This window comes from Cricetulus griseus, chromosome 6 (genome assembly GCF_003668045.3).
Source record: "Cricetulus griseus strain 17A/GY chromosome 6, alternate assembly CriGri-PICRH-1.0, whole genome shotgun sequence".
NCBI lineage: Eukaryota > Metazoa > Chordata > Mammalia > Rodentia > Cricetidae > Cricetulus > Cricetulus griseus.
This window is the reverse complement of record NC_048599.1, coordinates 120,525,421-120,540,469: the sequence shown is the minus strand read 5'-3', so window position 1 is coordinate 120,540,469 and position 15,049 is coordinate 120,525,421. Positions and strand designations below refer to the sequence as shown.

At 39.7% G+C, this 15,049-nt stretch overlaps 1 long non-coding RNA gene across 1 annotated transcript in view; it reads left to right on the top strand.

The window, feature by feature from the left end:
• The window catches only part of LOC118237816, a 68,041-nt gene that overhangs the window by 15,898 nt on the left and 37,094 nt on the right, over window positions 1-15,049 (top strand). The gene's annotated exons all lie outside the window — the stretch shown is intronic.

Genomic DNA, 15,049 nt, shown 5'->3' with positions numbered 1-15,049 from the left:
CTAATCCATCAATGACCATAGTTCTGGGAAAGTCCTTAACTGTAGTAACCTTGCTTTTTGTCTTCTGTAGTTCTACTTCTGGCTAACTGTTCTTGTTAACTGAGGCATGTCAATCAGGATGTGGTTTTTGTGATTTAAAGCTCAACATGAAAAAGGCTGGAAACTACACTAGGACACTTGTTTCCAGGAAATCTTTTCTGGTGAATACCTCCCAACTCTAGTATTACATGGTTTACATGAACCACATTTTATATATTTATCAATTGATGGCCACTGGGTTATTTCCACTCATTGGCTTTTGTGAATAGTGCTGCAGAGGATATGAGCATGCAGATGTCTATTTAGCATATTTTTCTAGGATATTTTAATTCATCAAATTATCATGATGGTATGTATATCCTGGAATTAAATATGTTCCTTAATTGATTGTTCCATAGTGTCTTTAAATTGAGTCATAGTATCAGTAAAAGATGGGTGTTAGCAAAATTCTGTATCCAGAAATATTAGCATCTCTTGATGAGAGGTAAAAGCTCAGTGGACTGCAAGCCTTAAGATGAAGGGCTATTCTGACTCATTGAGAAAGGGACAAAGTATTTTTGGTATATTGTGTGCAGCAGCATAAGGAAGCAAAAGATTGGATCTGAGGTAGTAGGAAAATGAAGTTCTATATTTGGGACAGAAGTTTTGAATTCACATACAAAGACCTTTGAAAGAAATTGGTTTTGGAAGAGAATTTAGAGAGCAAATACTTTCTCCTTCTGTTCCTTCATTTGTCAGCTACCAATATTTTATTAGGATGTAATTAAATTAAACAGATGTCTAATCTGTTCTAATAGTCTGCCCTGTTCCTTCCCCTACATGACTTTCTTTCCTTTTCTTCTTTCTCACCAATGTATGCTAACTGCAGATTAATGGCTTCCATTGTGACTTCTCCTTCAGGTATATAGTATTCTTTGATCATATTCACCCACTATTTCCTTTTCTCATCTCCCCTCTCATTGACTATTAGTTTTCTTTCTGTATATCTCCCCTCTAAACTTTATTTTCTTTCCTGTGCTAGTATTGGCTTATAGAGGGTTCATTCAAAAGTTTCCCAAGAAAAAGTGTTATCCCTAAAAATGGCACAGATATTAAAGAGATTTGGCATTGTGAGATTTGCAGTGTTATCTTAAAATTGTATTCATTTTAAAGAATAAAATTTGAAGATTGTTTATGTTTTATTTTATTAAAATGACCTTTCTTTAAAAGAATAGTGATAGCAAGATAACAATAGGATAGTCTAGTGTTTGCTGAATGGTGTGCAGCCTAGAAAAATACATTTAGAGAGAGTTGTTAGGAACCCAGATAGGCAAAATAAGCTTTAAAACCCAGAAGGAAAGAGCACAATGGGGAAAATATGACCAACACCAAGGAGTTGAGAAAGTTCTAGTCCATTTCTCTGGGCTTTTATGAGCTGCTGCATGAAATGTGGGTGGACTAGAACAGGTCCTTTGTGTTATGGCTGGGATCTGAGTTGGACAAATGGTCTCTAGACATGAGCACCTTCTTCTGGGAACCTTAAATTAAATCATCACTAACAATGCAGGCAGCTTGGGTCAATATGTTACACAGCCCTTTCCACATCTACTTAATATGATTTCATTGTAATTGCACATAGTGCCTTATCCCCAAGAGAACTGGTTTGAAAGTGTCCAGAGGAAATCTATTTAGATCCAGGCCTTCAAACAACTGCAGACTTTGAGTACAGTCTGCAAACTTGAGGTTATATTCTTTAGTAGCACCGACCCTGGAGGCTCCATCTCACCCATCCACCCAAAACTGTTGTGTTCTCAGAGTTTTGAAGACTTTTATTTCATTTCTTATTTTCAATGCTTTATATCAACTCACACACGTCCATGACTGAGTTCAGTCACTATTGTAAGCAAATAAACTCTTGTCTTGTTCTTCTCATTTTATCATTCATAATCTAGAGTCATAGATCAAGATTTGAAAAAAAACAAAAAAATTATAATACTGATTATTACCTTATGGTAATTTAGTTTTGATAATTATTCTAGAGGCTAAGATGTAAAAATACATATTTGAAAGAGAAGAAATGAATGTCAATCCCTCAAATGGATCTAGACACGGGTTATTGCTATTTTTGAAACAATAAGAAAGCAAAATGAAGCTGGGAGATGGTGGCTCACCATCTTTTTATTGTTGTTGCTTTTTTTGAGACAGAGTCTCTTTGTAGCTTTGGAGCCTGTCCTGGAACTTGCTCTGTAGACCAGGCTGGCCTTGAATTAAGAGAGATCTGCCTGTCTCTACCTTCTGAGTTCTGGGAATAAAGTCATGCACCAGCAAGTGGCTGAAGTCTTTAGTCCCAGAACTCAGGAGACAGAGGCAGGCAAAGTTCAAGGCCAGCCTGTTCTACAGAGCTAGTTCCAGGATAGCCAAGGCTACACAAAGGAACTCTATCTCAAAAACAAACAAACAAACAAACAAAACAGCAAGCAAACAAACAAAAAGCAAAATGATATGAGGCTCTATGTAGATATCATAGTTACTTGGTTTACGAATAAAATGCATATGTGATCCCCCCACACACACACACACACTGGATTATACATGTGTGTTTCTGGTTTTCTCTCAATGAGTACTTAATGTAAAACCTATCCACATGCCTACACCTTGGCTGCTCAGTTTCTGATTATTGCATTGGTGTCATCTAATTTGTTTGTATTTCATTTTGAATAACTTGGTTGTGAAGGAGTTACATTTTCATGACTTGCAATATTACAATATATCTCTTTTAGAAGAAATCAGGCAAAAAATATTGTTAGTGAATTTATGCATCATGAGCAAGCTCTGAATTTATTTGCTGCTTTCTGAGATGTTCTTATCTCTTTAAGATGCAGAAATGCTTATTTTTGCTTAAATGAATAAAAAGTCTCTTAGTACAGCTTTTAAACAGGTGTTGAAACTACATTTTATGCCTTGAAAACTTTACATTTCAATTCCTTTAATCCATGAGTATAAACAAATGAGGTTTGTATGAAATGAGATGGTGTGACTAAAAACTCCCCATAGCAAAGCCCCATATTCTTCTAGTTTGAATTGTCATGCAATTAGAGTAAAGGGGAAAGAAGACATGGCAGGCTAGCATTCAGCAGTCAGCAGGTAGCCGATGGGAACAAAAGCACACTTATAGCTTATGTGAATTCATATTTCCAGGAATGGAAAGATACTTACTTTGGGAACTGTAGAATAGAATAAAGGAAAAAAGAAAAGGAAGAAGGTGGGAGAAACTAGATAGGTAAGGAGAAAGGGGAAGAGAATGATGCACCCTCATTCTAACATCCCTTATCATTTTTCCACATCTGCAAAGCTAGGAGTATGAAATATGGCCTCTCTGTTTGCTTGGCACTGCATTCTTTTACCCACTTATTAATCTAAATAAATGACACCACTGTTTTCACACTCGTCCTTCAAAGGTCTTGTGGCTCACAAGAGCCTATAAGTTATGAAAGGGTACATAGTATGGTGGGATAGAGAAAATCTGATAGAATCAGACATTCCCTAAACCAGTTTGTTGTGAGGCTTAGCATCCTCAGCTGTAAAGCAGAGGGACAGTAGCCTTCCTGGATGGCACCATGCTAGAATAAATGCATTAGTGGATGTCAGGCCTTGTCACATTATCAGCAATTCAGGCATGGGACATATTCTTATGTGTGAAAAATATTTTATTAGATCTCCCCGCAGTGTACTGGGTGAGGATTAGTGTGCATTAATGGCCAGAATGCAGATTAATTGGATTTTAGACTTGGAGAGGACCTGTGAATCTTTTAGTTCAATTCTCTCCTTCCACAAATGAAAGAAAAAGACCTACAGGTTTTGGGGACTGGTGAAAGCTTCTCAGTTGCAAAGCCAGAAGGAGCCTGCTGTTCTTAAAACTCGGTCCAAGCTGTTTGCTTGACACACCTGAAGCCCAGAAACCCAGGATGATAGACAGGCACAGTATAATTTTCTCTGTTTTGATATCCATGCATTTATTGTTTTCAAAAAATGTAGGTGGTCCCCATGGACTATTTGTACAGTAAACATAGATTCTCTGTTGGGAGCTGCAGAGTACCGTGCCTATAAGATGGCGCCGGTTTCCGCCTTCCGCCAGCCCTACGGCGAGTGCTCTCAGTGATAAACAACTCCTTATTAGGAGAGAGGCCACGTATCCTTCTAAATCTGCTTGGTGACAACCTATCCTAGCGTGCCACCTGGGCGTAGATGATTGGTAGTTGCTGGATATATTAAGCCCCGCCTTCATGGGTTCGGGGCCACTTCCTGTAAAGCAAGGTTCCCGAATAAACTGTGAGAAGAAGATTCCTCGGTGTTGCGTCGTTCTTGCTGGTCAAGGGTGGATGCAACAATTCTCAAGCAGAGTTAATGGCAGTTCCTGAGGAACCACAATGAATATCTGAACAGTAGAAGAGCAAATTAGGTCCTCAACAAACGTACGTTCTTCGCAATGTGGTTCACATATTCACAGTTTGTCAAAGGCTCTGAGGAATGCAGGTCTACTTCCTGTTTATGTGAATCAAATTGTTAATTTATTAATAACTTCCTATACAATACAGATTTGAACTGTTTCTTTGAGCAAGATGATGTATCTACAGGTTTCTTATCAAGTTTTCCCAGATATATTTAGGAGGTCTATGAAGGTACTCAAGACCCCTGAGCCTCTGAAAGTTACATATGAATCTAAATCTGCCTACTTTCCCCACTTAACTAACCTTGAAATTTTCAAAGAAGCCCCAGGAATTGCTTATGATCTGAATATCTGTGTCCACCCCCACCTATTAATTCTTGAAATAGAATATCTAGTGCAATATTAAGAGAGCAGAACTTTGAGAAGTTGGTTAGGCTGCAACTGCTGAGCCCTTCTGAATGGGATTAGTCTTCTCATAAAAGAGCCCTAGGGATTCTTATCCAACAACTCTGCCATGTGAAGATATAATGACAAGGTACCAACTACAAAATAGAGAGACACTTTAGGAGATACAAAATCTCATAATGCAAGGACATATTAATTTCCTTGCAGGTGTATTATTGGGAGTCCTGGTAAATTCCTGGTTTGGAGATCCAAAGACTTAAGATCTCTCTATACATAGACCTCCAGGGATATCCAGATATCCTTCATGTGAATGACTTTCCCATTGTTATTCTATTTCCCAAAACCTCTTGTAGAGGTTTATAGCAGTATCTTGCTGGCATGGCACTTGAGTGATAGCAACTAGCCCTTACCCCTGATGGGTAATACCTGGTCTAGCTCAGGAGAGCTCGCACCTAGCCTAGTCCATCTTTTGGTGACTAGATACCTTTTGTCCCCCTTTTGTGAACTTTGTTAGGGACTTTCCCAATGATACAAAGCCCTATACAAAACTTGGTTCAAGAAACCCAGAAAACTGTGGTACCTGGTGAATTGAGACTGTGCATTTGGCATTGTATTTTTGGAAGCCTCACTGAAGTTGTTCTGAGCATATGGTAATCAACTTGTTAAAGTGTAAATGTAGAGAAAAAATAAAAATGGCTTGGGCATAGAGAAATTACTTCAGTCCTTTGAGGCTGGGGTCATATACAGCTGCAAAAAGGCTAAATTCATTGTTAAAGTGTCTCTGAGACTTCTTTCGATAGACCCAAATGAACCCATACCTGCACCACAACATCCGCAGCATAGGTTTTCATTTTAAGTTTTGGAATATTTTTCTTTGTTTCAGCAGTACCAACTCAAGATTCTCTTCATAGACAAAAATATATAATTATAGCTTGGAAGTGGTGGGGCACACCTTTAATCCCAGCACTTGGGAGGCAGAGGCAGACAGATCTATGTCACTTTGAGGCTAGCCTTGTCTAAAGAGCAAATGCCAGGACAGGCTCCAAAGCTACACAGAGAAACCCTGTCTCAGAAAACCAAATATCTATACATTATTATTGGAAATGTATACTTATACGTGTCTGGAAGCATAGTATTTGTTTCAATACTTTTCATTTTTTCATTAAAGTCTGACAAAACACATATGCATTACAAGGAGGTCAGCTAATGAAAAGTGAAGAGAAGTCAGAGTATATACAAAAATGTATTTGTGATTTAGGTTGATTTCTCTGGGATCCATCAGAGAGGGACTGGTGTGGGAGTGGGTAGGAAAAGGAAGAAGCATTAATGATACTTGATAAGCGAAGATTATCAGAAACTTCTGCATCTGGCCAGGAGTCAGCAAGGACCTTCTATAAATGGTCAGACATTGAATGTTCTAGGAGTGTTTTAGGGACTGTGGTCCAAATGGTTGTTGTTATGACTATTAATTTGTCATGTCGATGTGTGAAAGTGACCACAAGGGTATGTAAACGAAGGGGCATGACTGCTTCATTGCAACTTCATTTACAAAATCATACTGAATCTAACACTTGGAACCACTGCATGTTGCCCAATAACCTTGGCAGTTGAAGACTACTGCACTCTGAAATGGAGTGGGACAGGAGAGCAGGCAGAAAGGCTCTGCTTAACTACAAGTGTTTTAGCACCTATTTTTGTTCCATGCTATTCTAGTTGGGGAAACTTTTTGGTACAAAACAGACAAATTTTCCCAAGTGCAGTTTTCATTGCAGGAAATTTTAAAGTATAAACTCTACTATGTAGTTTATTGTCTTTAATTGGGAATGGGAGCTAAATAAATTGGTGTGGGGAAGGAAGTTGATGACAAATATGCACTTTGATTTGCTAAGTATTCCTTCTCAAGGAGAACTGGTCAAAGATCGTGTAGAAAGCATGTGATCCATTAGGCAAGCTTTCTCTTCACACACTAATTCACTTGTAAGCAAGCAGCACATGTTATAGTGTGTTTTCTGTTCAACACAATGCATAGAAAATGATCAATACACATAATAAAATATTTCTATATGAACAGCCTGGAGCCTAAGATAGAGAATTCATTTGTACAGGTGAATAATGAGACCATTCCAATTGTACTGGAACTCCATTAAGGAAGAAAAATGAAGAGATGCTACAGTCTGCAGACATTACACAGAGCTTCTCTTCCAGGTCAAGTGGTGATTTTCACAGGAAGGTGAGGTCATTTCTTGGCCTGTGGAAAATGTAAAGAGGATTTCAGTTTATTAGGAAACCTTGATTGGTTCTTTCTTGTTCACCTTCACCAGGGCTCTGGATTTGTGTGACTGCACATTACAGCAGCAAAATAAGGAGGCTCTTCATTATGGACAGTTAGGGGAGATGGAGGGTTGTTGCTGTGGTAATGCAAAGGAGCTTTGTTTGCAGCTACAGCATATGCTGAAGGTGAGTGGGATGAGCAGTAATGATTTGAGATAGTAGCAAACTGACAAGGATGACAGAAAATCAGGTAGACAGTTGACTTGTGAACAGTTTTCAGTTCCTGAACCATGTTTAGAAAGTTTTTTTCTGTAACCTTGCAGTTCATTATATATAAGTATCCAACTAATGGCAATATAGTCACCATTTTCTATGGAGTAAAATTTCCCTTAAAATTGTCAGCATCAGGGGATATAATATGGTATATCTTTCTATCTGTGCCTATGGAGTCTTTATTCTTCATGATCATCTCTGTATATTCAGATAGGTGCATTTAGTGTAGAAAGTGAGTGTGTGTGTGTGTGTGTGTGTGTGTGTGTGTGTGTGTGTATGTGTGTGTGTGTGTGTGTGCATGCCTATCATAACACACTTTATTAGTGACAGTGTACCACAAGGTTCTATGACAGACCTGGGAAATAATTGCTGTAAATAAGTGAGCTCTTGGTCACAGAGTTTTATGTTCCCTGATGACCTGGCCCACAATAAGGCCAAGGAAAGATAATTTCACAGGTGAAGGAAAGACAGAAAGAATAGTTTTGACTCAGTTATGAGCCTTCTGTTCCAAGGTTTTAAATGGCTCCTGTCAATCAGGTACTGACAGTCAGAATTATGCAAGAGAGAGGCATGCATCTCTTGGAGGAGGGACGAGGTGTCTACAAAGGCAGAGCTGAAGGAAAGTTGGGATAGAGGAAAGCTCAGAGTCAACCTTGCTCCTGGGGTTATCACTACTGCTTCATATCCAGCGTCCAGCCTGCTTTCTTATCCAATAGCACTCTGATTTATTGAAGTGTGGACTTCCTCTAAATGACTCAGAGGAACTGAATTTATTCAACTCTGTTTTAGATTTGGGTCCACCTGTGAGATTTGCTCAGATTTGGATTAATAGGAAAAAAATATAGACTCATCAGTCTTGCCTATAGAAATTCTGATTCCCCAGGTTTGAGTAGGGTTTTCAGAAACCCATGTTTACTGAAAACTTACTGCAGAAATTTTGTATCATTATGGAACTTGCATTGAACACTGGTTCAGGCTCACTGGTTCAAGGTAAAAGCCTGGTGGCTTTTATCCATTCAGTGTGAACTGGTGACTTCAATTGATTCCAGCTGACTAATGGAAACATTATTTATTTCAAAGTTTTTGCTAGAGCCTTTTCTCTTTATTAAAAGTCAGGCTAATTAGCCTTAGGTTGAAGCCAATGTGTGAAAGTGGCAAAAACAAATGAGTGAGGATTTTAATAGCAAAATAACCATCAGTCAGCTGACCCTATAGCTGCCCATCGTCCACTTCCTGTCATGTAACTGTCAGTATCTCTATTTGTTAAGCAAGTCATGGTCCTTGTTCCTTGCAGAATACTTACTAAGTTTACTTCCTTGTGATGTTTTGCACAAAGCAAACTCTTGCCAATGAAGAAACAAGCATCTGCTAAAAGCATTGACCAACTCACTACTGTTGTTCTTTTGTTTAAATTTACTATGGCAAGACGGTACACAAAATACAAGATGCATTAACCATGGAGTTTATTAAAGCAGGGGAGGGGGAGAGCAAGAAGGGGAGAGAGAAGAGACCAGCAAGAGAGAAGGGAGAAGAGAGTGAAGGGGTGACCACATGGAGGTACTTGTCAGAAGCCAGCCTTGGTGAACCCCCATGCCTAGATAGTCTGGTATCCCACTCCCTTATCACAGGAGATTCTGGATACCTGCCTGAGAAGCAACTAACACCTATCCCTCCCCCCATTTCCTTAGTTAGTGCTTGAGATAAACACAGGAGATTCCAGATACCTGCCTGAGAACAATTAACTCATCCCTCCCCCCACCTCCTATTTCTCTGCTTCCTCCTTTCTCTTTAAAAATCCCCTTGGTTTCAATAAACTGGGCCTTGACAATGGAATCTGCTTGGTCCCACTCTTTCTTTCTCACCCATTATTTGCAGGCGTGATCCACCTCGGGCTCACGAATTACCGGAGCCCCATGGGACGGGGCAGGTACTCACTTAAAAGGGGAAGCTTACACAAGCATACTGAGTCCTTATACAGCTCAGTAAAGAGTGATGCAGCCCCATAATGAGTGACGTAGCAATGAAGTGGCCACTGTGTGTGCCGTGCCCATTATCAGGGAGCAGGGTCAGCATGGTGTTGAGTTCCAACCACTACCATTATAAGTAATGCAGTATGCTATCCATCCATATCATTTCTCTATGAGAATAAATTTGGAACTCAGAAAGAATGGTTAACTCTTTACAGGGGCATGATTAATACGATCATAGATCCATAAATATATTTGGGTCTTTGATTAGTAACCATGAAAAGACAACTTATTGATTATCGAGTACCTGAACATATGCATGTTTGAAAATGAATCCAGGAAACAAAACTGCTTAAATGTTAACATTAAATATTTCTAGTCTACACCTTTAAAGACAAAAAATTTCTTATGGAGAAATGAAGTGACATCTTTTCTAATATCATTCGAATATGTGTGATGCTCATTTCCACCACTGGGTAGGCTTTTGGGGATAAGCGCTGCTATCACTGGATGTCACATTTCCTGTATCAGTTTGGTTGACTCGGGTTTACATATACTTCTGATGGGTAGAGATTTGTGTGTCCTTCCTTTGAAATACCATTCTGTACCTAGAGAATTGTCCTTTTCTCTGCAGATAAAAGAGGAATGGAAGTCTGACCCCTTCCCATTGAATTTGTCTCTAAATAAACAGTATGTCTGCTGTGTAAGTGCTGATTGTATGATTGTATGTTGGTTACAAGAAAAAAACTGAGTTTTCTCCAAATGAATAGAGTTCAAATGATGTGAAGAATGGGAGGTGAAGTTTAAAGCCTGGAATGGAACTTCCAGGTTTAAACTCTATTTCATATAAAATAAACATGACTGACTTTGGTCAAGATGACTGCAGGAATGGAATTTAGAAGTGTGTGTGTGTGTGTGTGTGTGTGTGCATATGCATACATGTGTACACACATGTACATATGTTTTCATGAGCTTTTCTATCCATAGATGATTGGACCCTGTGAAGCCTGGTTATAGGACCCTGCTTAGCCATACAACAAAAGTGAGGATTAGGATTCTTGCTCACTTTGGGAGCACTTAGCTGCCTCTGAGCTTGTTTCCATGCAGTTTTCTTCAGGGCCACTGCATAGAGATCTTATAGGGCAGCATAAGGGGAGTGTCTAGGGGTACGCACAGGCTCAGGATTGGTGTGCCTCCAGGCTTGGAGGGTTTGCCTTGTGTTGATTGGTCAACTGGCTATTATGGCCCATAGGCCCTTCCAGGGTGGTTGCTATGCTCTGCACATCATTGCTGTGCACTTGTCTGAAAAGCACACCTAGAGCCGTAAAGCATAGCACCACCAGCTAACTTCTGATTGGTTCCTTGCCACGAGGCAGACATCTGACCCCCTAGTGACCAAGGCAAGGTCAGGCAAGTACATGTTCGGCTGTTATGGTTGCCGAAATAGGGAGCTGGTCCCTTCAGTGAAGAGATAATATTTTAAAGGACTGCTATAAATGTAGTGGCAGAAGCTGTCTTTGCAGGGCTGCAGTTGAAGCCAGCCAAGCAGCCCATGGTTCATACCTGAGAAAGGGGTGTGGATGAGAGAAAGGCTAGCTAAAGGGGTTAAGAATCCAAGACAGAGATACAGGATAGCTGTCAGGAGGGCCATTCAATACATACTGAATATGTCCTTAGTTTATTCTTTCACAATCTTATGTATTCAGCCAACAGTGAGGACAAAAAAAAAAAAAAAAAAAAAAAAAAAACCGGGAGAAGACTTCTATTATCATGTATAAGGGGCAAAGAGATTTGCTTCCCTTAATCCTCCAGGTATTTGGAAGCCACACCTGCCATCCAGCCTTCAGGGTCAAGAGTAAACACACCTGGGCCCAAGTCTATTGTTATTTAGATAAAAGACATCCACTGCCAAGGCCAAAACATCCTGTAGCTGCCAAACTAATGTCTTATGGAAAATAAGACATATTTGAGCTTTCTGAACTTGAGGCAAGATGGAATGGACTCCTTTTCATGGTTCCTAACTATGTAGTAGTGTGTAGTCTAAATAATTCTATTGGTGTAAATGAGTATTAAAATCTACTCTTGACAATTCTGCTCACCTGACAAGGTAGTATGTCACATTAACTACCTTTCAGAGAACTTTAGTATTTCTAATTTCCTCTAGCTCAGACCTTTACACTTTGAGAAGTCCTTTGAATTACTAGAACTCCTGTGCAAACAAGCCAGCAAGGATCCACTCAGTAGTATTCACAAGCACACAATTTTGTGACCCACATAGCTAAATAAGGGATTCGTAGACAACTTGGAGGCAGTGAAATATTTCTGAATGTGCAGAAACTGATAGTTAATTTGGTATTAAACATGAAATGAATCAGTGTTTTTGACAAGTCTTCCCCATCACATGATGTCACCCCAGCCTTGGATCTGAACATACATCATGAGTGCTTTGCATTGCATATGCTGCATTCTGTTCAGTACCAATGAATACTGGCTACAGCATCTTGATATGTCATGTATTGCAGTGTTTTTACACAAAGAAAGTCTGACTTTTGTGGAGACATAATGATTTACTTACAGAAGAAGACTTACATTTTTGCTATTGTCATTTTCTAGCATATAAGTATCAAATTAGTAATTTTTGGCTTGTATGATATTTGGTTTTTAAAATTGTTCTTTTAGTTACTCATTTTAGTTTCACTTAATAATAAGTGAATCATTTAGAGAGATGAGTTGTCTCAGAGGGTAAAGTATTTGCCATGCAAGCATAAGGACATGAGGTAAACCACTAGAATCCATTTAAAAATCCATGTGGTACTAGTATAGCCTATAACCAACCCCAGTGCTGGGGACAAGGTGGATCATGGGGCTCACTGTCCAGTCAGTCTACCTCAAATTAGTTCTGGATTAAGACTTTCTTTCAAAAAATAGGTGAGAACAATTGAAAAAGATATCTGATGGTTCTCTGACCTCCACATGCACACACATGCAGAACACATACACAAACATACATACATAATGTAGGGCACATAAGCCAGTCAAAGATGGCCCTGAGGGAAAGTCAGATAGACAAGTCCTGAGTTGTTTACAAAAAGAGATGATTGGTTGCCTAGATTGAAAGAGATGAGGTCACTGCATATTCACTAGGTAAAGCATAGGGCACCTAGGCAGGTGATAGGCTGACCTTTAAAACTATTGGCTGGCTATTTTCCTGCTCTGTGGTTTTTCCCTTTAAAAAGATGCTTATTGCGGGGCAATAAATGAGTTCCTGCTTGTCTAGACTCCCTGCTGCATCTGATTGACTGGAAAACAGGAAAACAGAGCACTTACCCTTCCTCTGACCAAGCTCAGCCTTCCGTGGTTGTTCTAAGACCCTGCACATAATACATACACACTAGCACACATAGACCAATTAATAATTTTGGATTGAAATTGGCATAGAATTTCTGAAATGGTCCTAAGAATACTTCTGTCAGTATCTTTTTACTATACATTTATGGAAATGGCATTCTCAATGTTGACAATCATGAAATCAAAATATCAATCTTTAATTTTTTTTTTTTTTTACCTACAGGTGTTTGTTTTGTGTGCACATTATGGCTTCTGGTTTATAGTTTTTTATGGGATTTCTCTCTGTGTGTGAACTTGTGTGTGTTTCTGTGTCTATATTGAAGGAACCGGTTTCCCTTTTGGCAGCCATAACAGCCGAACACGTGCTTGCCATAAACCCGCCTTGGTCACTTAGAGGTCAGATGCCTGTCTCGTGACAAGGAACCTTAGTCACTTAGAGGTCAGATGCCTGTCTTGTGACAAGGAACCAATCAGAAGTTAGCTGGTGGCACTATGCTTTACGACCCTGGGTGTGCTTTACGGACAAGCGCACGACAATGACGTAGAGAGCATAGCAACCACCCTGGGAGGGCCTATGGGCCATAACAACCAGTTGACCAATCAACACAGGGCAAGCCCTCCAAGCCTGGAAGCACACCAATCGTGAGCCTGTGCGTAAGCCTGTGCGTACCCCTAGACACTCCCCTTACGCTGCCCTATAAGATCTTTTGGGAGACCCAAGGAGCCGTCTTTTCTAGCTGTCCGCCATGGCGGGTGGGTGAAAGACCCGAGCTAACATGGGGTTAGTTCGTTAAATTACAATAAAGCCTCCTGCAGTTTGCAGCAAGCTCTCGAATCCACCTGGTGATTGGGGTGACCGCGAACCTGGCCTGAGACCCCGGATACTTGAGTTTTCGGGGGTCTAACAATATGTGTTTCTTATGCTTTTTCTTTGGCTGCTTTTCATCTGTTGTTTGTTTTGTTCTATTCTGATTTGCTTGGTTTTGTTTTATCTCATTCTATTAGTATTTTTAGAAGCTGGTTTGTTTTAGAAAGCATGTTGATTTAGATGATCTAGCCAATTGGGAAGGAAGTTGCAGGAGCTGGGGGTGGAGAAACTGTAATCAGAATATATTCTATTAAATAATCTGTCTTCAATTAAAAAATAGAAAAAAATGAAGATACCAATGTCCTATACTATAAAATACTCAGGCATATTCTATTTATGTAAAACTAAGCATATCCACCTCATTAATAGGTAAATTTGCATTTGTCTTCACTACATGGTAAATTTATAAGTCTGCAAGAACTGCTTTAAAATAAATTTATTTTCAGTAAATGTATGCCTTGTATAAACTTATATGCTCATGGTTACTGGAAAGGTCTAACATGGTGGATAAATGCAAGTTATGAAGGTCTGAAAATGTAAGTTACAAATGTCTGAGGATAAAAAGGCTTAAGTGATGATAAAGTGAGTTGAGACATTAAAAAGAATGAAATATGTTCCTGATTTCTCTTTCTTATGCTACTGTTCATAGTAAAGTTCTACAATATCACTGTATGATCATAACTACTAGGTCAAGATTAAGATGCTTTTCATTGTCCTAAAAAAAAATCTGTCAATGTTAATGCTTTCAGCCAAGTTGCTTCTAACAAGAATATGCTGCTAATGTGTCTAATGTTTCCACAAATTCTAAGGATTCTTGCAAGTTCCAGGGAGCTGAATTGGATCCAAACAAACAGGTCTAAGAGGGGCCAGGGAGTTCCATACAGCCTGGACTGCAATGAAACAACCAGCTACCCCAGGACGTGGCAGCACCCCAACCTTCTCAGGTCCCCCAAAGATGATCAATGCCCCCCATGTCAGCAGGAAGTAGTCTTGAGAATTTGATGCTCTTATTCCTTATTCTGCCATGTCTAACACCCCACCTTTTTAAATAATAAGTAGAGGTGGGAATGAAAGTTACAGGCTTTAATGCTGATCAGTTCTACCTCTTTAAGAGACAGACCCTGCCCCCTAACAACAGTCAGGGCACGCACAGGAAAATGTGCTACACCATCACCACATCACCCGCCATGCATTACAGCCTGTGTGAGGACTCTGGGCATGCATGGAACCTCAGTGCGCATGCGCAGTCTTCCCTTTAAAAGCTCCAACTCTCTGCTTCTTCTCTCTCTGCCTCTTCTTCGCTCTCTCTCACCTACATGCTTTCTCTGCCTCTCTATGGCAACCAACCATGGCAGTCAGCCATTTACCTTTTTCTCTTCTCTCTTTAGTCTCATATTCTGCCAGGCCTTATAATAAACTGCTTAATATGTCTAATAATAAACTGGTTAACAT